This window comes from Ascaphus truei, chromosome 2 (genome assembly GCF_040206685.1).
Source record: "Ascaphus truei isolate aAscTru1 chromosome 2, aAscTru1.hap1, whole genome shotgun sequence".
NCBI lineage: Eukaryota > Metazoa > Chordata > Amphibia > Anura > Ascaphidae > Ascaphus > Ascaphus truei.
This window is the reverse complement of record NC_134484.1, coordinates 343,619,522-343,641,811: the sequence shown is the minus strand read 5'-3', so window position 1 is coordinate 343,641,811 and position 22,290 is coordinate 343,619,522.

The following is a 22,290-nucleotide window of genomic DNA, read 5'->3' as shown; positions in this document are numbered from 1 at the left end:
ATACCTATCCAAAGCTTCAAATTGCAAAGCCAGTATGAGATGAGACCCTCACACTGATGAGACCTAAAAGGTCGAAACAGCTGTCTATGGGTAGGTTTACTGGCTATGCATCTTAACCCAGGCTGTGCTCAAAAGCTGTGCAATGCAACAAGCTTAAGCTTATAGGGGTCCATGTCAAAATGGATTTGAAGCAAAAGTTGGCACCGTGTGCTCATTTGCTTGTCATTTCCCAGAATCCCTTGGTGCAGTGGAAGCACTGTATGCTGGGCGATAATGGTGAAAGGCAGAGTTGCAGACCTGTCTAAGACATGCAAATGAACACACAGCAATATTTCCATTTGCTATAGGCTTTACGGTGGAGGGTGTGAGAGATAGAGAGAGTGTGAGAGACAGGGGGTGAGAGACAGAGACAGGGGGTGGTGGGTGACGGGGTGGGTGACTGACTGACACGGTGGGTGACTGACTGGGTAACTGACTGGGTGGGTGACTGGGTGACTGACTGACTAGGTGGGTGGGTGACAGACTGGGTGGGTGACTGGGGGGCTTCAGGGGAGTGAGAGGTATGTGTCTGCTGCCTAATAGCTCCCCGAGAGGGAGGTGTGTGCGCGGGGGTCAGATGGCTCCTGTATGACAATGGCTGCAATTACTTTAATTCGGGAGCTCCGGCAGCGCTCTCCAATAGCCACCCCCCCCCCCCTCCTCCGGATCAGGTCCTGCCAGCCGGCACGCTTCCTTGGGGCTCACATGACCCAGATCACCAACAATTGGGACTCCAAGGAAAAAGAAAGTCCGTGAGCACCAGCAGCCGCAGCAGAGGCTGAGTGGTTACACCGCCTCCCCGGCACCCGGGTTGGACGGTTGCCTCAGTGCACCTTACACATGGGCCTGCGTTGGCCATTTTGTAGCCTCGCAAACCCAGGCCCATCTTCAGCTGCACCACGCGGAAATGATCTCAGGCGGCCATATCACTCCGGTGGCCATTTTGGGTCACTTCCCGCACGGCCATTGTAAGTGCAGTCGTAGAAGGAGGAAAATGCCACTGCAGCATCCCGCTGAAACACCTCACCAGGAGGTAAAATGCAGTCGCAATGGGCGACCATGTGACCGCATTTGTCGAGGACTGCCCATTTGAGTGCTCTGAACAAATATATATATATATGTGTATTTTGTGTGCACCTTTATTGTGCTTTGGTATGTGTACGGAGCTTTCTCATTATATATCTTGTGTACATGAATCTTTAGATGGTGTGTGTTGGGTACATCTAGCGTGCATCTGTGTATGGTGTGTGTTGGTTAGACTTGCCCCCAAGGCTAAAAGTTGCCAGCAAGCCCCTGCTACCAGGGCTCTTAGAGTATCTGGGAAACATACTCAGTCGCTCAGTGAGTGATATAGAAAGGATTATTTTACAGAAGTGTTGCTTGCTATTTTTGATGAACTCTGTTTAATCATATGGGTTAAACAAGAATAAAAATGTAAATGTATTCCTGTAAAGAAATACATCATCCTGGGAATGGTGAAACATATTAATACTTACCTCTGGTTTTACAGTACATCTGCCCTATACACCTATATCCTGCCTATATATGGGTTTTGTTAGTTTCCCAGACAGCTGCACTGCCCTACCCAACATTATTGTAATATCTATCTGAGCTTGCAGGGATTTTGTGTTCTATCTATATAGGAGGTATTTGTAATGCTTTGAGCTTTTGATATGGATGGATAGTTAGAGGTGGGTTAATCAAAATACAGACATACCCCGGTTTAAGGACACTCACTTTAAGTACACTCGCGAGTAAGTACATATCGTTCAATAGGCAAACGGCAGCTCGCGCATGCGCCTGTCAGCACGTCCTGAACATCAATACCGTCTCCCAACATGTACGGAAGCTGTGCGCAAGCGGGGAGACTATAGAGCCTGTTACAAATGTGTTATTTACATCAGTTATGCACGTATATGACAATTGCAGTACAGTACTGCACCGACACACTTTATTCGAGCAAATACCCAGTATGTACCTGGCAGATACCTGGAATGCGCCGCTCCTCACCTCTGACAAGCCCCGTTGTGTTTGCCTTCCCAGCCTGGGTTCATGCCTGGCTGATGGGCGGCTGATCTGTTAAATGATAATGATTAGGATTTAATAGGCTGCAATGCTTCACGTGTCTACCAGATGGCATAAATTCATGAATTGTAATGCAGTATATATATATACTGTGCAGTATTGCAGCCAGCGGGAATAAAATGCTTCAATCCCTGCCTGGAAAATACCTCAATGCACTCGGGCAGAAAACAGTCACAAACCTCAATACACCCGGGTATACCCGAATTCGTGGGACTAGCCGAGCTCGAATAAAGTGTGTCGCCAGTGTACATGCATCAATAAGTGGGAAAAAGATAGTGCTTCACTTTAAGTACATTTTCGCTTTACATACATGCTCCAGTCCCATTGCGTACGTTAATGCGGGGTATGCCTGTATAATGTGTAATCACTGTTCTTCACTATTGGTTGAGAGATTAAAGCAAGTATCTTGAGTTTAATTGTATTTGTCATAAAATATGTCAGTTAAAATGGTGACCAGTTAGATTAATTAATTAGATTATACAATGTTTTGCATATACATTTTATAGATACATTTCTATTGCTACAATTATTCTATTAGATTATTTATTTTGTAAATATTGTAGTATAATTATTTTGCATTTATGTTCGATGCAATATATTCTGCAACATACAGTATGGGGGAAACAGCTGTGAAGCAAAGTGACACATGCTTGGTCATTAGGTAAGGAAGTCCCTCCTCACAGGGACCACACTATTTGTTTATACATGTCGCTATAATTCAGTGTGTTGAACTTGCTGTACAGAGTACAATAAATTCTCAGGTACTTAGGATACATCATATCTAGCTTAAGTTTTATGTTACTACAGCTCTATTGGCTGGCCTCACACCACTCTGAATCAGCAGTTATGGGAACAATGTCTCCTTTCAACTGCAGGTCAGTATAATGTTGCAGAGCACTATGTAGTGCCAAAATAGTTCCAAGCTTCATGGTTTCTGTTTTATATATATATATAAATAGATAGATAATATATATCACAATAAATACTGTATATATATAAAAAAAAATGGTTACCATATGTTGCCTTTGTGTTTGTACAGGTTTCACATTATTTGCACTTTGTAAAATCCCAACAGGAGCCAAGGGAAAACAAAGAGCTCAGCCAAAAATAAGCCGCTAGGGAAGTGAGTGCTCAAATACAGTTTGTGAATTGAAAACTAATGGACCAAAGGGAAACCTAAAGGGATTCTGGTCGGCTCTGATTTTTTCGCAAGAGGAAAAATGGTCAGACTAGGTGGGCCAAATGACCCTTATCTGCTATGAATTTATATGTTTTATATGTTTCAAAAAACACACATGAAAGTTATATTGAAATAAAAAACTTACAAATTAAAGAAAGCGAATGTTAGTGCATATTTAGAACTGAAAATTAGTATATTATAAAACTTGTGTGTAATCCCCTTGATAGAATACAGCTATGCATGCTGCCTCCTGGCTGGCTCCTCTTTGGTGTGTGCTGCTAGTAATTGAGCCAATAACTAAAGAAGGGTTCCTGTGACAGGGTAGAAGGTGTAATGCAGCGGTGTATGATGTTTGGCCACAGCCAACCTGCTGCCGGCGCTCCGTCGCCATATATGTCATCGCCGGGACAACTCACTGGTAAGACACCTGGCCGCAGGCACCTTATTGCGTGCACTCCAATGCCATCTTTAAATGGCAAGGTCCCACTGTGCCGCCCTCTCCGATAAGCTCCGTCTGTCAAACTCTGCGCATGCCCATAGCCGACCTTCTTTGACAAGCCATTTTAAATGTGCCGAGCTGTTGCTTTTTGCTATGCCTGGTGCCCGTGGTGAAGCATCTTAGGCATGGTCAGACAATCTTAGGGTCATGCTATTCTGTACCATTGCTGCATATTTATTTATAAAAATGTTTTACCAGGAAGTAATACATTGAGAGTTACCTCTCATTTTCAAACATGTCCTGGGCACAGAGTTAGGATAACAATAAATGGTTATGTAACCCATATCCCCACCCCCCCAATCGCAGATAGGGTGTATATGAGGGGATCTATATGCATTACCCAGTGTGGTGCTTTACCTGTTAGGCTCACAGGAGGCCTAAGCCTCCGCCACGGAGAGCCTGGAGCAAGTATGACACAATATGAATAACCTCGTACTTGGTGCAGCGCCTCCACCTGTGATGGCTCCCACCAGAGGGGGAGTGGTTCCTCGCAGGAAATATATATATCACTCCACACAACGTATGTAAAACAACCAATGACTTTACTTGCAGCAACCATAAGCATATGCACATATATCAACGGGTGTCCCTCCCTAGAGGAGACACTAACTACTGCACCGCGCAGGACGCTACCTCCAACTCCACCCCCACTGGATGATCCCACCCAGTGTCCCGTAACCCCACACAGTATTACCCCACCCTCAAGTGAGAATGATATGTGGCTAGATGTACCCAACACACACCATCTAAAGATTCATGTACACTATTTCCCTTGTGAATGTGATATGACTTGTTGGTGCACTTGTAGATTACCTGCCGGGCACTCCGGTGCCCGGGCCTGCCAAGGAGCTTCACAAGGGATCCTGACATCGACAGTACACCGAAACTACCGTCCAGGGCGATCCCACCCGTACGGCTGATGCAGCAACAGCACAGGTCTGAGCCCAAACCTCTGGACGGACGCGCAGCTTCTGCTGTGTCCCTAACTGGCTCTAGAAAGTAAGTGGCAGGGTCCCTAACCTGGGGGCTGTCCCTGACACAACTCACACTACTGGGTGACCCAGGGCTAGCTGGGGCCTTGGGGGCTGCTGGCCTAGTGCAGGGAGTCACTGACTCCTGCACCCTACCTCCTTCCCCTCGCTTCTCCTGGCACCAACTGACTAACGTGCTCCCAGCCCGCGAAATGTATCTCTTTGCTCCTGCAGGGCCATCCTCCAGCCCTATTGGCTCCCTGGTGTCACATGGGGCGCTGCTGAGGCTCATGGGACTTGTAGTCCCTTCCAAGAGCCTTCCTTGGTAGGTTAGGGTTCGCGTGCTCCTTTCTGCGCATGCGCAACTCTTACGGGCCGCCTGCAGCTCCCTAGCCTCTTCCCTACTCTGCCCCGCGCATGCGCGATCGCGCCGCATGCGCGATTGCGCTGCATGCGCGCGCACCCGCAATGGCGGCCCCCGCTAACCGGGTACGCCGCCAAGGCTCCTAAGGCTCTCACCGCTCCCTAATCCGGCCCCCACCTTTGGAAGCAGCCGGCGGGTCCGTCGCTGGCTCCGGCGGCACCCGCGACCGAGCTGTCCCAAAGGAGTGGGGTCTCTAGGAGCCACTGGAAACCAGGGCTACAGTTACATTAAAAAAACAGAGTTATACAGTAATTTCACAGACATTTCATGGACAGTTAGAGTTAGAAAAATGGGCATAGGGGATAATAAGGCTGGTGAGTTTCAGATTGAAACATATTGCCACATATATATATCAGTGAAAGAAAACTTCTAACAGCGCTCTAAGGAGGTGATCACAGTGACAAATATAATGTGACTTAGACAGTGGTAGTGAAAATAATGTACAATATTGTGCAAAATCAGTGCAAATCAGTGCAATATGTGATAAATAAAAAGAAATGGAGAAATGCTGCTCAGAAACCCTTGGAAGGATGGTACACAGAAATCCTTCTTGCTGGAACGTGTGGAAGTTGAAGGGGAGCACAACTCATTCAGTGGTGGATATGTGGAATAAAAGATAAATACAATAGTGCAACACAGTCTCTTATATATGTATCTCCAAATTAGTAGGATTCTATAAATTCAGAACTCACATTCTTTCTGAAATAAACAAGCATGTAACTGTCAGGAATCGGCGTTTTCCGCGCTCCCCACACAGAGCACTCTCTTCCCCTAAGGAGTCCCTGGACACACAACACAATCCTACCTTACCGGTCTCCGCGGCTCACCTCCCCTGCCGCCGTCGCGGGATCACTCCCCTCGGCGATTCCTCTGCTCAGCGCCGGGCGCGCCCACGCCCCCCCGCACGCACACCTATACCCTCCTCTGGCGCAGTCCACGCGCGTACACACGTTGCTGAGCGCGCTCATTCTGCACACTCTTTTTCCTGTCCCCTGGACCTCAGGCTCCGCCCCCGCATGCTGCACAGGCATACTCAGGTTACCAACAAGACTCATCTGGCTTGTTATGCCTGCACCAATCTGCAATGTCTCCCTGTACGACTACCCCCTCTGGCTCACGATCTCGGCACTCCTTGGACAATGCACACTCTGGTTACCCCTTGAACACGGCTTTGACTACAACCTATCTCCGCTCTCCACTCCTTGACCTCGGCAAGGCATTCTTCACTCTATCTCTATAACCGGTACCGGCAAGTATTGTCTACTTTACTACATCTGGCCTGGCAACACTTTATACCACACTCCGGACACGCTCCCTTTGCTGCGGGTGCGTGTATTACCACTTCCCCCTTCAGCTCAGGGGACGGGTTTGGTCTGCGGGCAGCACCGGCGTAAGATTATGTCGAGCCCACAAGACGCAGACCAGCCCGAACGTAAACAGTTTCTCTCCAATCTGCCTCAGCAAAACTAGGCCATGGCGGATCAAATTGTGGCACTCACATGCCAGGTCGCAGTACTCTCTGCCCGAGTACCGACCGCGACTTCGCCAGTTGTAAGCCCCCACTCCGCAAGCGCAATTAGCAGCTCTGATGTAAAGATTCCACCCCCCAAAGCCTTATGCAGGTGAACCTCCCAATGTGAGGTGCAGTTTGAAATGGCACCCCATCTCTACAATACTGGTCACAAGACGGTAGCCTACATTTATAACCTCCTCACTGGCAGCGCCCTTGCTTGGGCTTCCCCGGTTTGGGAGCGACATTTTGACCTTACCCAAGATTACCCGGCATTTAAAGCCGAGTTCCAACAAGTATTCGATTCCCCCGCTCGTCGGGAGATGGCATCTGTTTCTCTTCTCCAGATCACTCAGGGACGGCGAATGGTGACACAGTATGCTTTGGAATTCTGGACTCTAGCTGCCGAGACTAACTGGGGACAGGAGGCTCTCGTCTCCATATTCTGGCAAGGTCTGGCAGATCCCATCAAGGATAAACTCTCTCGCCAATCCAGGCCGGATCAATTGGAGGTCCTCATTGATTTGGCTGTCCGAGTGGATCAACATATCCAGGTATGCCGCTCAGAGCGTCAGCGCACTCGCTTCCATAACTTTCAAGTTCCTTTCTCCAGTACTCCCAGCAGCACTCCTGCTCTCCTAAGTGCTACCACACCTCTTCGTCCTGCACTGGAGTTGCCAAATGCAATTGGGGGTACAACGCATCCGCACACTGATACGGCAGTCCCGCCAGGCCAGGGGATTGTGTTTTTACTGCGGATCCATGGAGCATCTGGTTCGGGAGTGTCCACTGCGTCCGGGAAACGGGAACACCCAGTGAGTACAGAGGGGCTCTCTCTGGGTGTAATGTCTCCACATCCCCTTCATAAAGGTGAACTCCTTAAAAGACTTACATTTACAGTCTCCCTTTCAGGCGATAAGTTCCAGATTTCTACCGCCGCTTTCATTGACTCAGGAGCTGGAGGAAACTTCGTGGACCTTGAATTCGCCAGGCTAAACCGCATACCGCTCGTGAGGAAGAAAGTTGCCATCGCACTCCCCGGTATAGATTGACGTCCCCCTACCCCGGCACACATCTCCTTAGAGACGGTCCCATTGCTTCTGTCCACACATCTACACAAGGAGGTCTTAGTTCTCGATGCCATTCACGCTCATGGGATACCCATCACCCTTGGTCTTCCTTGGCTACAGCTTAGCAATCCTCTCATTGACTGGACTTCCTCTGCTCCCATCTCCTGGAGGCCGAGGTCAGGCGAGACTTATCAACTGCTGGCCAATACCTCTGTTCCTGAGGTTACCTTCTGTTTACCACCAATTCCAGGACGTTTTCAATGAGGTACAGTCAGACCTTTTGCCGCCACACAGGACTTACGATTGTCTGATCGATCTAGTTCCAGGTTACTCCCTACTCAAGTCCAAGCCTTACCCCTTGTCGTTACCAGAATCTCAAGCTATGGCTGAATATATCCTTCTGATGAAGGTTTTATGATGGATTCCGGTAAACTTCAAACAGTTACTGAGTGGCCAAGACCCAATTCTCTCAAGGCCATACAACGTTTTTTAGAGTTCGCCAATTACTATCGTAAATTTATACGTAATTTTTCTACCATTGTGGCACTGCGCTCACCAAAAAAGTAGCTGATCCTTCTGCTTGGTCATCCGAGGCCCTCTCCGCCTTCGACACACTCAAGGAAGCTTTTATTTCCGCACCTATTCTCCGTCATTTCAACATTGAACTTCCCTTCATCTTGGAGGTCGATGCTTCTTATTGCGGTGCTGGAGCCGTTCTTTTTCAGAGACCCACGCCTCAAGATAAGTTACATCTCTGTGCATATTTTTCCAAGAAATTCTCATCCGCCGAGAGGAACTATGATGTGGGTAACAGGGTACTTCTGGCCGTGAAGATGGCTCTTCAAGAGTGGAGACACCTGCTGGAGGGGTCGAAAGAGCCGTTTACTATTCTCACGGACCACAAGAACCTTCTTTACATAGAAAACGCTCGACGTCTTGGTCCACGACAGGCTCGTTGGGCTCTTTTTTTTCCTCGATTCGATTTTCACCTTTCCTATATCCCCGGGACCAAAAACGTAAAGGCAGACGCACTCTCCCGAATACATTCTTCTGAAGAGAGACTAGAGGAACCTTTGGAGACCATCCTTCCACAGGAGAGGATCCTCGCCACGTCTTCTTTCAAGAATCTTGACAAGATTTTGCACTCCCAGAGACGCATTCCCTAGGACTTGGTCGTTCCCGACAACAAACTCTTCGTACCTTCCAAATTTGTTCCAGAGGTCCTGTCTTGGGGTCACTCCTCTAAATCTGAAGGTCATCCTGGTTTTAAGAAGACTACTGATCTCATTCGTCGAAATTTCTGGTGGCCAAGGATGTCTCAAGATATTCTGGAGTTTACCCGCGCCTGTCCCACGTGCGCTCAAAGCAAGACGCTCCGTTTAAAGCCTCAGGGTTTTCTGTTACCTCTTCCAGTTCCCGACCGCCCTTGTCCCACATTTCGATGGACTTTATCGTTGAGTTGCCCAGGTCCAGAGGAATGAACACTATCTTGGTGGTTGTGGACAGGTTCTCAAAGATGTCCCATTTTATCTCTCTTAAGGGATTACCCACCTCCTCCGCCCTTGCTGATATCTTTACGGAGCAGATTTTCCGGATTCATGGGATTCCTTCGTCCATTGTTTCTGACAGAGTTTCTCAATTCGTATCCAAATTTTGGAAAACTTTCACGAAGAGATTGGGCATCTCTTCTTCTTTCTCTTCCGCCTATCATCCACAGTCCAATGGACAAACGGAGAGAATCAATCAATCAATCCCTGGAGAAGTACCTTAGATGTTTCATATCCGATTCCCAGGATGATTGGGCTCAACTCCTTCCTTGGGCAGAGTACGCCGTCAATTCTGCCAAAAACGAGGCCACCCGGGAGTCGCCCTTCTTTATAAATTATGGATTCCACCCTCCCTGTCTACCCATCTCCAACATCCCTTCTGGATGGAGTACCAGCCGTAGATGAACCGCATGGTCCATGATTCAGTCTACCCTTCTCGACTCCTCCCGCAGATCGAAACTACAGGCCGATCGTCGTCGTCGTTCGGCACCCAGTTACAAGCCAGGGGATTTAGTATGGCTCTCCTCTAAGAATATGAACCTCAAGGTACTATCTCCAAAATTGGCACCTAAGTTCCTGGGCCCTGTGACAGGGTGAAGTCAACCCCTATCAGTTATGCATGGGAGACATATGTCTGAGTGCTTCATCCAGCACTCATAAGGGTTAACTCAGGTGGAAGCTAGGTAATCAGGATGTAAGCTGACACCTGAGAGCCAGCAAGGTAGAAAAGGATCTTGTTACTGGCAGTAGCGGGCTCTCTCTCAGACCAGAGCACACGGATATATGTGCTGCTAGCCAGACGGATACATCACACTACTTACTGCAACCAAAGTAAGACTTGTTCATTTGTTTTCCTGACTGCTTTAAAGTACACTTATGGTTTGGTTATGGTTTAGCCAGCCAGCCAGCCTGCTAGATAGGCCTGCTGTGTTAGTCAGTTTCTCCCAATGTGGAGCAGTATTTGTTTTGTTTAAAGGGACAGTGTACCCACATGTTATGTTGCTGTGGAGAAATAAAGCCACTGAACGTTGTCATTTATCCTGAAACTATGCGTGTGGACTGTTCCCTGACCTCGGCTACAGGCCGTACTGCCACAGGCCCCTTCCCTATTTGTAAACAAATCAATCCTGTGGCATTCCGGCTCCAACTACCACACAGTATGAAGATTCACAATGTCTTTCATGTGTCCCTCTTAAAATGATTCATCACCAGTCACTTCTTTCCGGATCAGACTCGTAAACCAGACCCTATTACTATCCAAAATAACGAGGAATACGAAGTTCACTCTCTTTTGGATTCTCGCCTATCCAGGGGTCAGCTCCAGTTCTTGGTGCAGTGGAAGGGCTTTGGCCCGGAAGAGAGATCCTGGGTACTTTTAAAGGACATTCATGCCCCGACCCTTCTTAAGTCCTTCAGGAGAAGGTTTCCAGAGAAACCTTTCATGGACCATCCTGAGGCCGTTCCTGTAGAGGGTGGTACTGTCAGTAATCGGTGTTTTCCGCGCTCCCCACACAGAGCACTCTCTTCCCCTAGGGAGTCCCTGGACACACAACACAATCCTACCTTACTGGTCTCCGCGGCTCCCCGCCCCTGCCGCCGTCGCGGGATCACTCCCCTCGGCGATTCCTCTGCTCAGCACCGGACGCGCCCATGCCCCCCCGCACGCACACCTACACCCTCCTCTGGCGCAGTCCATGCGCGTACACACGTTACTGAGCGCGCTCATTCTGCACACTCTTTTTCCTGTCCCCTGGACCACAGGCTCTGCCCCCGCATGCCGCACGGGCATACTCAGGTTACCAACAAGACTCACCTGGCTTGTTATGCCTGCACCAATCTGCAGTGTCTCCCTGTAGCTCTTCCTGTCCCGCCTCCGTTCCTGATTGGATCTCCCTGCTTTTTCTAGCTCCTCTCTGCTCTCAGTCTTTGCTTGACATAGTCTCTGCATGGAAGCACTCCTGGATTCTCTTAGTGTTTTCTCAGGTTCTGACACGGCTCGTACGACTACCCCCTCTGGCTCTCGATCTCGGCACTCCTTGGACAATGCACACTCTGGTTACCCCTTGAACACGGCTTGGACTACAACCTATCTCCGCTCTCCACTCCCTGACCTCGGCAAGGCATTCTTCACTCTATCTCTACAACCGGTACCAGCAAGTATTTTCTAATTTACTACATCTGGCCTGGCAACACTTTATACCACACTCCGGACATGCTCCCTTTGCTGCGGGTGCGTGTATTACCACTTCCCCCTTCAGCTCAGGGGACGGGTCTGGTCTGCGGGCAGCACAGGCGTAACAGTAACCCTAACTCAGGTGGGTAATGGATGGTGTGGTATATTCGTGTAGATCTTCTATCTCTCTGTATCTCAGGGTTCTTAGGGGTAGTAGGATATCCCTTAGAATGGTGTAATGGTAGCCGTATATGCAGGAGAAAACGGAAAGCCAAACATAGTGTGTACCATAAAAATAACAACTTTTAATTACTAAAAGACCATATAGGTGTATGCTTACATCAATAAAAAATATGCTGGACACATAGGAAAGTGAAATCTGCCTCCTGATTCTCACCCCCTCTGCTCGAGTCTCCCGTCGCGTCACTTCCGGTTACCGGCGTTTCGTTTCCGGTGTCGCGGCACGGGTGAATTCACCGAATGAAGGGGACCCCTGGTGCAGATCAGTACAGGTGAGTGGCATCAGCAGGGTGCTTCCGACTCAACGCGTTTAGGTATGATGGAAGTTTAACAACTAAGTTCTGCAAAAAGTAATCCACATACTGTGAATCCAAATACTGGCTAATCTTTCACAGTATGTGGATTACTTTTTGCAGAACTTAGTTGTTAAACTTCCATCATACCTAAAAGATTCATCATCTGTATTGAATTTATTCTCTAATTTTGAATGGAAAAATACCTACCGATGGCTTACCTGTGATGTACAGGCACTGTACACAAGTATTCCGCATCAAAAAGGGATGGCAGCAGTTGACAGCTACCTAATAGGGGAATCTCAACTTCATGAACTTAATAGGAATTTCATCGTGAAAGCAATCGAATATGTACTGACCCACAACTATTTTCTATTTCTATCCCAGTTCTACTTGCAGGTTTGCGGAACTGCCATGGGCACTCGGTTTGCCCCCAGCTTCGCAAACCTGTATATGGGGAACTGGGAAGAATCTTACATTTAGCAGAATAATCCATTTAAATCCAACATAATAGTGTGGCGTTGGTACATAGACGACATTTTGTGCATATGGGAGGGTGATGAAGAGTCAGTAAATAACTTCATACATTATATTAACTCGAACACATACAATTTGAATTTTATCCACAATACTAATAGTGTTAGTATTGACTATTTGGATTTAGTTTTATCAGCTTCTGTTGAACATGGTATCAATACAGTAACTTTCTTCAAGAAAGTAGATACAAACAATCTTTTATTGGCCTCCAGCAACCATAAACCATCATGGATATCAAACATACCTGGGGGCCAATTTATGAGAATAAAAAGGAACTGTACTAACGAAACAGATTTTGAAAAACAGGCTCAGTTCCTGTTTATGAGATTCATGGAGAGGGGATATAACTACAAAAGATTAATGGCTAAATTAGACAGGGTCAGAAAAATGGACCGTACAAGTATGCTGCTACCTATATATAATATATGCACTATATACCCTCTCTGTTCTGTGCTTCCTCGCACGTCATAGTTTTTGTATGGGTGTTTCACAGTGCTTGTTCTTTGATTCTCTCGGTTTTGACGCGGCTTGGCAGACTACCCCCTTTGGCTCTCGACTTCGGATTGTTCCTGTTTACGTACTTTCTGGCTCCCTCCAACCACGGCACTCATCTCGATCCTTCCATACGTCTCCTACCCCTGATCTCAGCAACGGCAACAACCATTCTTCTGGGAAAACGGTACCGGCAAGTATTCACGCAATACACCCCATCTGGCCTGGCACCATCTAATACCACAACCCGGACACGTCCCTCGCTCTGTCGGTGTGTGTATTCATACCTGCCACCTCAGTTCTAGGGACAGTTCTCGTCTGCGGGCTACTCCGGCGTAAAATTATGACGAGCCCACAAGACGCAGACCAGGCCGAACTGAGGCAAGCAATCTCTACGCTGATACAGCAAAATCAGGACATGGCCGATCAGATTGTGGCCCTAACACGCCAAATGGCCAAACTTTCAGCTCTGGTTCCGGAAGCACCTGTTCCTCTTTCTCCTCCACAGGCTGCAGAACCAGTCAGACCCAGCAGTCAGGACGTGAAGATACCGCCTCCCAAGTCGTACGCCGGCAACCCGCAGGAGTGTAGAGGTTTCCTTAACCAGTGCGAGGTTCAATTTGAAATGGCACCCCTTCAGTACGACCCCGGCTGGAAGAAGGTAGCCTATGTGTACAACCTACTGACGGGCAGCGCGCTGGCATGGGCCTCGCCAGTCTGGGAGTTGCGCCCGGACCTGACACAAGACTACCTAGCCTTCAAGGGTGAGTTCCGACAAGACTTTGATTCCCCTGCACGCCGGGAGATGGCGTCTGTTTCCCTCCTCCAGATAACTCAGGGGCAAAGATCGGTGACACAGTATGTGGTGGAATTTCGCACGCTCGCCGCCGAGATGAACTGGGGACAAGAGCCGCTCATCTCCATCTTCTGGCAAGGTCTCTCGGAGTCCATTAAGGGTGAGCTTGCTCGGCAACCCAGGCCAGACCAATTGAAGGCGCTCATCGACTTGGCCGTACGCATTGATCAACGCATCCAGGTACGACGCTCGGAGCGTCAGCATGCCCGGCCACTAACCTTCCAAGCACCCTTCCCCAACTCTCCTCTGGTTTCTAGATCCGCCTCCTTCGCAGCAGCTGGCGCTGGAGCCTCCCGAGCCAATGCATTTAGGGGTGCAACAGATCAGGAATCCACTACGACAACACCGCTACGCTGGCAGACTCTGTTTCTACTGTGGATCCCCTGAACCTCTGGTCCGTGCATGCCCTTTGCGTCTGGGAAATGGGAACACTCAGTGAGTATGGAGGGGCTCTCACTGGGTGTTATCTCTTCTCATCCCCTCCCCAAGGAGGCAATGCCTAAGAAACTTACGATTCCTATTTCTCTCGCAGGCGCTGATTTTCGCACATCTACTGCTGCCTTTATCGACTACGGTGCTGGAGGAAACTTTGTAGAGCTCGATTTTGCCAAACAGAACCGGATACCTTTGGTGAGGAAGGCCCAACCTATTGCCTTGGTTGGGATTGACAGACATTCACTGTCTCAAGCCTTTATCTCACTAAACCGTACCTCTCCTCCTATCTACCTACTCCCACAGCGAGACCCTGGTCCTTGACGCCATCCAGGCCCCAGGTACGCCGGTAACCCTTGGCCTACCTTGGTTGCAGAAGAACAACCCTCCAATTGACTGGGTCTCACCTACCCCCATCACCTGGAAACCGAGGTCAGGGAAGTCTCCCAAACTCTTGGCTAACACAATGACTCCGGACTCCATTCTTCCCCCTGTGTACCACCCTTTCCACGAAGTCTTTAAGAAGGTCCGCTCAGAACAATTGCCTCCTCATCGGTCCTACGATTGCCCCATCGATTTGGTCCCAGGATACACCTTGCCCAAGTCCAAGACTTACCCATTGTCGATACCTGAGTCTCAAGCCATGGAAGACTACATAAAGGAGAATCTTGAGAAAGGATTCATACGGCCCTCCAGTTCCCCGGCGGGAGCAGGGTTCTTCTTCGTGAAGAAAAAGGATGGTACTCTGAGGCATGTATTGATTACTGGGGCTTGAACGGTGTCACCATCAAGAACCGCTATCCTCTCCCCTTGATCACGGAACTCTTCGATAAACTGCGTGGGGCTAAGATATTTTCCAAATTGGATCTCCGTGGGGCTTACAACTTGGTCCGCATCAGGCAGGGCGACGAGTGGAAGATGGCTTTCAACACCCACTGTGGGCATTATGAGTACCTCGTCATGCCTTTTGGTTTATGTAACGCCCCGGCTGTCTTTCAGGACTTTATTAATGACGTATTTCGTGAGGTGCTCAACATCTTTGTTATTGTCTATTTAGATGACATTTTGATCTTCTCCAAAAATCTCCAGGATCACATTCGTCACACCTCGTACGTCCTCTCACGTCTACTCAAACATTACCTGTACGCCAAACTAGAGAAGTGTACCTTCCATCAACGCTGTACCCAATTTCTGGGCTACATTATTTCGGACGAAGGCTTTTTGATGGATCCAGGTAAACTCCAGGCAGTTACGGAATGGCCCAGACTAGAAACTCTCAAGGCTATCCAGCGCTTTTTAGGATTTGCGAACTACTATCGAAAGTTCATTCGCAATTTCTCCACTCTAGTGGCCCCATTCACGGAGTTGACTAGGAAAGGGGCTGACCCTTCTGCCTGGTCCGCCAAAGCTATCTCGCCTTCCAGGCCCTTAAAGAGGCATTCGTCACAGCACCGATCCTGCGCCACCCCAACACGGATCTTCCGTTTGTAATAGAAGTTGACGCATCGGACTGCGGTGCAGGGGCTGTACTATCACAGAGGTTCTCGCCCCAGGATAAACTTCACCCTTGTGCGTATTTCTCCAAGAAATTCTCCTCCGCCGAGAGGAAATACGACGTCGGCAACAGAGTTATTGGCCGTTAAAATGGCACTACAAGAGTGGAGACATCTGTTGGAAGGGTCAAGTGAGCCATTTTCTATCTTAACAGACCACAAAAATTTACTTTATATAGAAGGAGCACGTCGCCTCGGTCCTCGACAAGCTCGCTGGGCACTCTTCTTCTCTCGCTTCAACTATCACCTATCCTATATCCCGGGAACGAAGAACGTGAAGGCAGATGCGTTGTCCAGACAATACTCCTCGGAAGACAGGCCTGAGGCAACTTTGGAACCTATCCTACCTCCCGAAATAATTTTGGCTACTTCCACCTTCAAATCGCTAGACAAGATCAAAAGGGACCAGCAACAGATCCCTTCAAACACGGCGATCCCCTCTAACAGGCTCTTCGTCTCGCCCAGATTCATTCCAGAGGTCCTAGATTGGGGACACTCTTCTAAACCCGCAGGTCACCCGGGCTTCAGAAGGACGTTAGACTTAATTCGTCGGAACTTTTGGTGGCACAGTATGTCTAAAGACATTGCGGAACACACTCGCGCTTGTCCTGTATGCGCCCAGAACAAGACACTTCCACAGAGACCTCAGGGACTTCTCCTCCCATTGCCAGTGCCTGCTCGTCCATGGTCCCATATCTCCATGGATTATGTCTAGGGGCTTCAACACCATATTAGTTGTCGTAGACAGGTTTTCGAAGATGGCCCACTTCATCCCCCTCAAGGGACTGCCCTCCTCTCCCGCCCTAGCAGACATTTTCTCCGAGCATATCTTTAGGATCCATGGCATTCCGTCTTCCATTGTCTCTGACAGAGGATCCCAGTTCGTCTCCAAGTTCTGGAGGACCTTCACTAAAAGACTGGGAATTGTCTCTTCCTTCTCCTCTGCATACCACCCCCAGTCCAATGGACAGACAGAGAGAACTAACCAGTCGCTGGAGAAATACCTCAGATGTTTCATTTCCGATTCCTAGGACGATTGGTCCCAACTCCTCCCGTGGGCAGAGTACGCAGTCAATTCAGCCCGAAGTGAATCCACCCGAGAATCTCCATTTTTTGTCAATTATGAGTTTCATCCTCCCTGCCTACCAATTTCCAATGTTGCTTCTGGGGTACCGGCGGTAGACAAACGGATTTCCACTCTCCAAGACATTTGGTCCAAGGTACAAAAATCTCTCCACAAGGCCGCCGATACTGCTAGACTTCAGGCCAATCGCCACCGTCGGCCGGCACCCAGGGGATTTAGTATGGCTCTCGTCAAGAAACATCCGCTTGAGAGTCCCTTCCCCTAAACTGGCTCCTAGGTTTTTGGGACCCTTTCCCGTTGTGGAGCAGATTAACCCAGTGGCGTTTCGCCTTAAACTACCACCCTCCATGAGGATCCCAGACGTTTTTCATGCCTCGCTATTAAAACCCCACATTGCCAATTGTTTCTTTTCTAAACAGACCAGCAAGCCAGATCCAGTCACGGTACTCAATAACGAGGAATACGAGGTACAAGCCTTACTGGACTCCCGCATCTCCAGGGGGCAGCTTCAGTTTTTGGTCCATTGGAGGGGTTTCGGACCCAAGGAGAGGTCTTGGGTTCCGCTCAAAGACATCCATGCGCCCAGCCTCCTGAAGACTTTTAGGAGGAAATTTCCAGACAAGCCGTTCTTGCATCGTCCTGAGGCCGATCCTGAAGAGGGGGGTACTGTTAGGAATGTGAGCACACAGCGCCTCAGGCGGAGCTCACGGCTCTCTCCTTACACTGCTCAGACCCTTCCACTACAACCACGCAAGCCCCCTTCAGCTTCAGCACTTACCCCTCGGCATGGTGGGACGCTCCACAATGTACTTCCTACACGCTCTGCGCCGCAGCCGTCGGCGCGGAATCGCCACCCCGCGCGTACGTGCGCACCCCACGTTGCTTCCTCTCATGCGCACGTCGGACTTACAGTGCACACACAAAAGCCCTTGAACTTATCCCCACTCAGGCTCCGCCCCCAAACACCGCACGGTTACAATCTGGCTCTTGCTGAGTGTCACCTGAGCTATAAGAACAGCAGCCAATGCACTGAAGCTCCCTGGGCTCCTCCAGGCACGCCCCCTCTCCTGGTTGGCTGTTCCAGCTTTATATACCCTCTCTGTTCTGTGCTTCCTCGCTCGTCATAGTTTTTGTATGGGTGTTTCACAGTGCTTGTTCTTTGATTCTCTCAGTTTTGACGTGGCTTGGCAGACCACCCCCTTTGGCTCTCGACTTCGGATTGTTCCTGTTTACGTACCTTCTGGCTCCCTCCGACCACGGCACTCATCTCGATCCTTCTATATGTCTCCTACCACTGATCTCGGCAACGGCAACGACCATTCTTCTGGGAAAACGGTACCGGCAAGTATTCTCGCAATACACCCCATCTGGCCTGGCACCATCTAATACCACAACCCGGACACGTCCCTCGCTCTGTCTGTGTGTGTATTCATACCTGCCACCTCAGTTCTAGGGACAGGTCTGGTCTGCGGGCTACTCCGGCGTAACACTGAGGGACTGAGTACCAGAGTGTTCCTTCTCTCCGCGGCGAGCGGTGTTGGTAACTTATGCCTGAGTGCATGACATGCCTGTAAATTTTAACCTGACGTACGCAGATATATATTCTTTTATGTTATATACATTTTTTTGAAAGTACTTCACTATTGTGTTTGCGCTGTTTTTTCTGTCTCACTGCTATTTAGGGGTGCTGAGCCTCTACACACATAACGGCTGCAGACGCCAAACTCAACAGTCAGAGGTTGTTGATTATTTAATAATGTATCACAGAGGTGTTTATGGGTTACTAGTACATTAGAGAATAACTTTAGTTGCGCACTGTTATCCCTTTCTTTTCACTTGTCGCCTGGCCATATACAGTATGGAATGATCAAAAGTAAATGTACACATAAAACGCTGAGACAGATGAGTGGGGCAACAGCATCAGTCATCCCAATCAAGCCTTTTGCTTCCGAGAAATTAGTCAAATGCAGTTGTCTACATCTCTCAAGCACTATGATTCCTGTTGGAGCATGTGGTACAGACTTGTATTCTGTGCTTTTTGTGGAATTAACTATCACTAATGGCAACCACGTCCTCCTTTGTCTATTCCAGGTGTTTCACTCCGCATCCTTGTATCTCTAGCATCCCTTTCTATTACTGCATTTGAAAGACGTTGTTTTCTTTAGTCATTTCAAAAAACTGTCACTGACAATAAGCCAACAAGCTGCAATTTCTTGAATAATGAGGGCGAAAATAATCTACTGTAGCAAGTCTTGTTACAGGCTGTGATTTTGAATACCTATTGAATGCTAGGTGAATTTCTGTATGATATACAGTAAACATTGCACGCCAACTGCAATTGGATCACATGGTTTCCTTTAGGATGTCCCTATTTATCCTTCTGGGGTTGCATTGCCTATACAGTAAGTAATTCTTTCTTCAAATACACCCGCTCTGATTTAAAGCAGTGGTACATGTTTTTATATGCTGCATTGTAATGAACTACTAAATAAACGGTAACTAGCGACCGAGTCCTATATATTTTATAAATATATGTTTAAAATATAATTTCTCTTGCCCTTAATTTTTCTTACAAATTAAACGCAATGTTCCAGGAGGCCATCCAATAGTAACAGGGAAGTAGCTTGTTTAATGAGGGTAGAATAAGCAAGTATTTATTGGCAGCCTACACAATGAACTATGTGTAACCTGGCAAGCATCCCTATGTTAGGGCAAGTTTAATAATGCAGTCCCATTGAAACTATCTAATTCTTTGGTATGCATTTTGTGCACTTTCCTTTTTTTTCCTGATCACATACTTTACTTTTAAATCCTTTAGTTCTTTTTGTTTTGAACTAATATTAACTTACCATTATACAATGCTACGTTACTGCTATAGTACATTCAAAGAACAGACTTGCATGTTGTCTAGGAAGCTTTTCTTCAACTGCATCTGTGGTCCACTATGTGCTATTAATAATGGCTGCAACAAGCCTACTCCCTAATAAATATCCTGTGATATACTTCCCATTCCTGGAGAAGAGTTCAGCTCAATTCAGATGAATGGGGCTAAAATCTTCTCCTGCACAAGGAAGCCGCTTCACAGCATGTTAAATGGGTCCTCAAACTTGCCTTCTCATGGCCCAGGTCAATGTTAATAATTATGTGGAGAACCCCCATAAACACGTAGGCTATATATCAACTAATCTCTACAAATTAGAATGAATAGACCAGTGTTTGAAAAGAAGCATGTCGCTAATTAACGTTATGTAATAATCTGCTACCAGACAATGGCCTAGAGTCATCAGTCTCCATTAAGATAATATCGCTTCTAGTAAATATAAAACCTTGGGTGCTTTTACTGCAGTGTTATGGCAAGGCCATCAGCATTGTTGTAAAATGTTACATGGTGCAATATTTTAAGGTGAGTCGCCATGGAGTAAATAACTCTGCCGAAAAATACAAGTTAATTCTCGTATCGTGATACAGGGGTGTAGAGTAATAATATATTTCTACCATAGGGTTATGTAATATAAAATATTGTATTATAAAAACCTAAATGTTGCAACCCTATGGAAGAAAATACATTAACCCCTTTGATGCCTGTGTCTACAGTGGATATACCACATGCACCAAAGGAGCTAATAGTTAACTAACACTATACTACCTACTAACCTGGACTACCTAAGTGACCAATAAGGAATTGCATGGCAATGCCTTACTAACTGCTAAGGCAAACAAGGAGTTAACACTTATCACCCAGGGGGCCTAACCACCCTTCCCAGGGCAACTATCCCCAACACCCACCCCAACCCCAAAACCAAATAAGAATCATAGTTACAGTAGTATAGTGGTCAAGCTGGGTAGTGCACAATTAACAATACAACATTGTCCACTCACAACTAGAAGTTAATGTATTGTTAACTCTTTGTTACCAAACTTCTCACCATATTGAATAGAGGCTTTCGTCAATGTAAAAAAGGGAAGAATTACAAGACATTTTTCCCTACTCCGAAATGATCCCACACAGTAGAAGCTATTACACAATTAACCTTTTGGTTGTAAAATTAATGTTTAAGAAGTATATGTTTGGACATCAATATATTTTGGTAAATTTCACTTTTTTTTGTCTCATCTGTGTTATCTTGAAATAGTGGTGAATGGGTGTAGGAAGAGTTAAGGAGAAGGTATTAGATGCACTTGATATATTTAGATATTTCATCTGGATCCATTCCTTGTCATAAAACCCTACTTGGGGTAAACTTAACATACAGTAAAAAAAAAAAAAAAACCTCTGTATAATGATTTGAAACACATTTGCTTACTAAGGTCTCGGGCATGGTCAGCACTTATGCGCTGACCCGTGCTGACCCGTGCTGCTGCTCGAAACTGAGCCCCTGCAGCCGCAATGAGAGCGGCTTTAGCAGGGGCTCGCGCACGCTTACGCACACTTGCGGAAGCGTGTCTTACGCAGTTTTGAAATTTGGCGCTCGCCGAAGCTTAGGGCCGGTCACGTGAGCGGTTCGCCCAATGAGGGCGAACCAGCTCCGTGACGTCACTGGCCTGCCCCGGTCCCGCCCCACCCCCTGCCGGCACGCTGTGTAAGGCCAGGGAAAGCGGTGCTTTCCCTGAGCCTCAGCGCGCCTCCGCACTGTTTGGGGCATTATGTCCCAGGCCTAAGATTCTTACATTTCTTTCAAAACTTTCATTTGGAGTTTTAGCTGAAAATTTTATTCACAGCATCCGGAATTTTACTAACACGTGTAAAATCTTGGTCGTGGGATCTGCATTGCAGTCCCCAATAGATAGCAAGACCATCATATTTATTGCTATCTACAGATGCAACTGTTGGTTTTTGCCCAGATTCTGAGGAATTCCATGAACATGTCCGGGATAATCCTACCCCAAGTCTCCACACTTCCGGGTTCCTCGCAACAGCGTCTGACGTCATGTGTCAGAAAATAGCAGATTGGCAACAAACTCCAATGTCCTTGTAACTCCTCTGGTTTGAGAAAACAGCGCCACCCAGCGGCAGTGCTCTACCGGCTCCTTACCACATGGGACTTCCCCACGCTAGGACTACACAGCGGTGACTAGGAACATTCATATCCATGTACCCTCTGAAGCTGCACTAAAATTACCTTATATGTAAGTGAGAATTGGGGTTTGTGGCCCATATTATACTATTTGCACTTTACTTTTGTGCTTGTCTTTTTTTTTCTTTTACTACATGACTATTAATAGGGTAGGGTAAGAAGGAAGAGCGGCCCTGCGTCAGCCTAATCATACATTAATTTTGCTACAGTGTTATAGTAATCTTAGATTG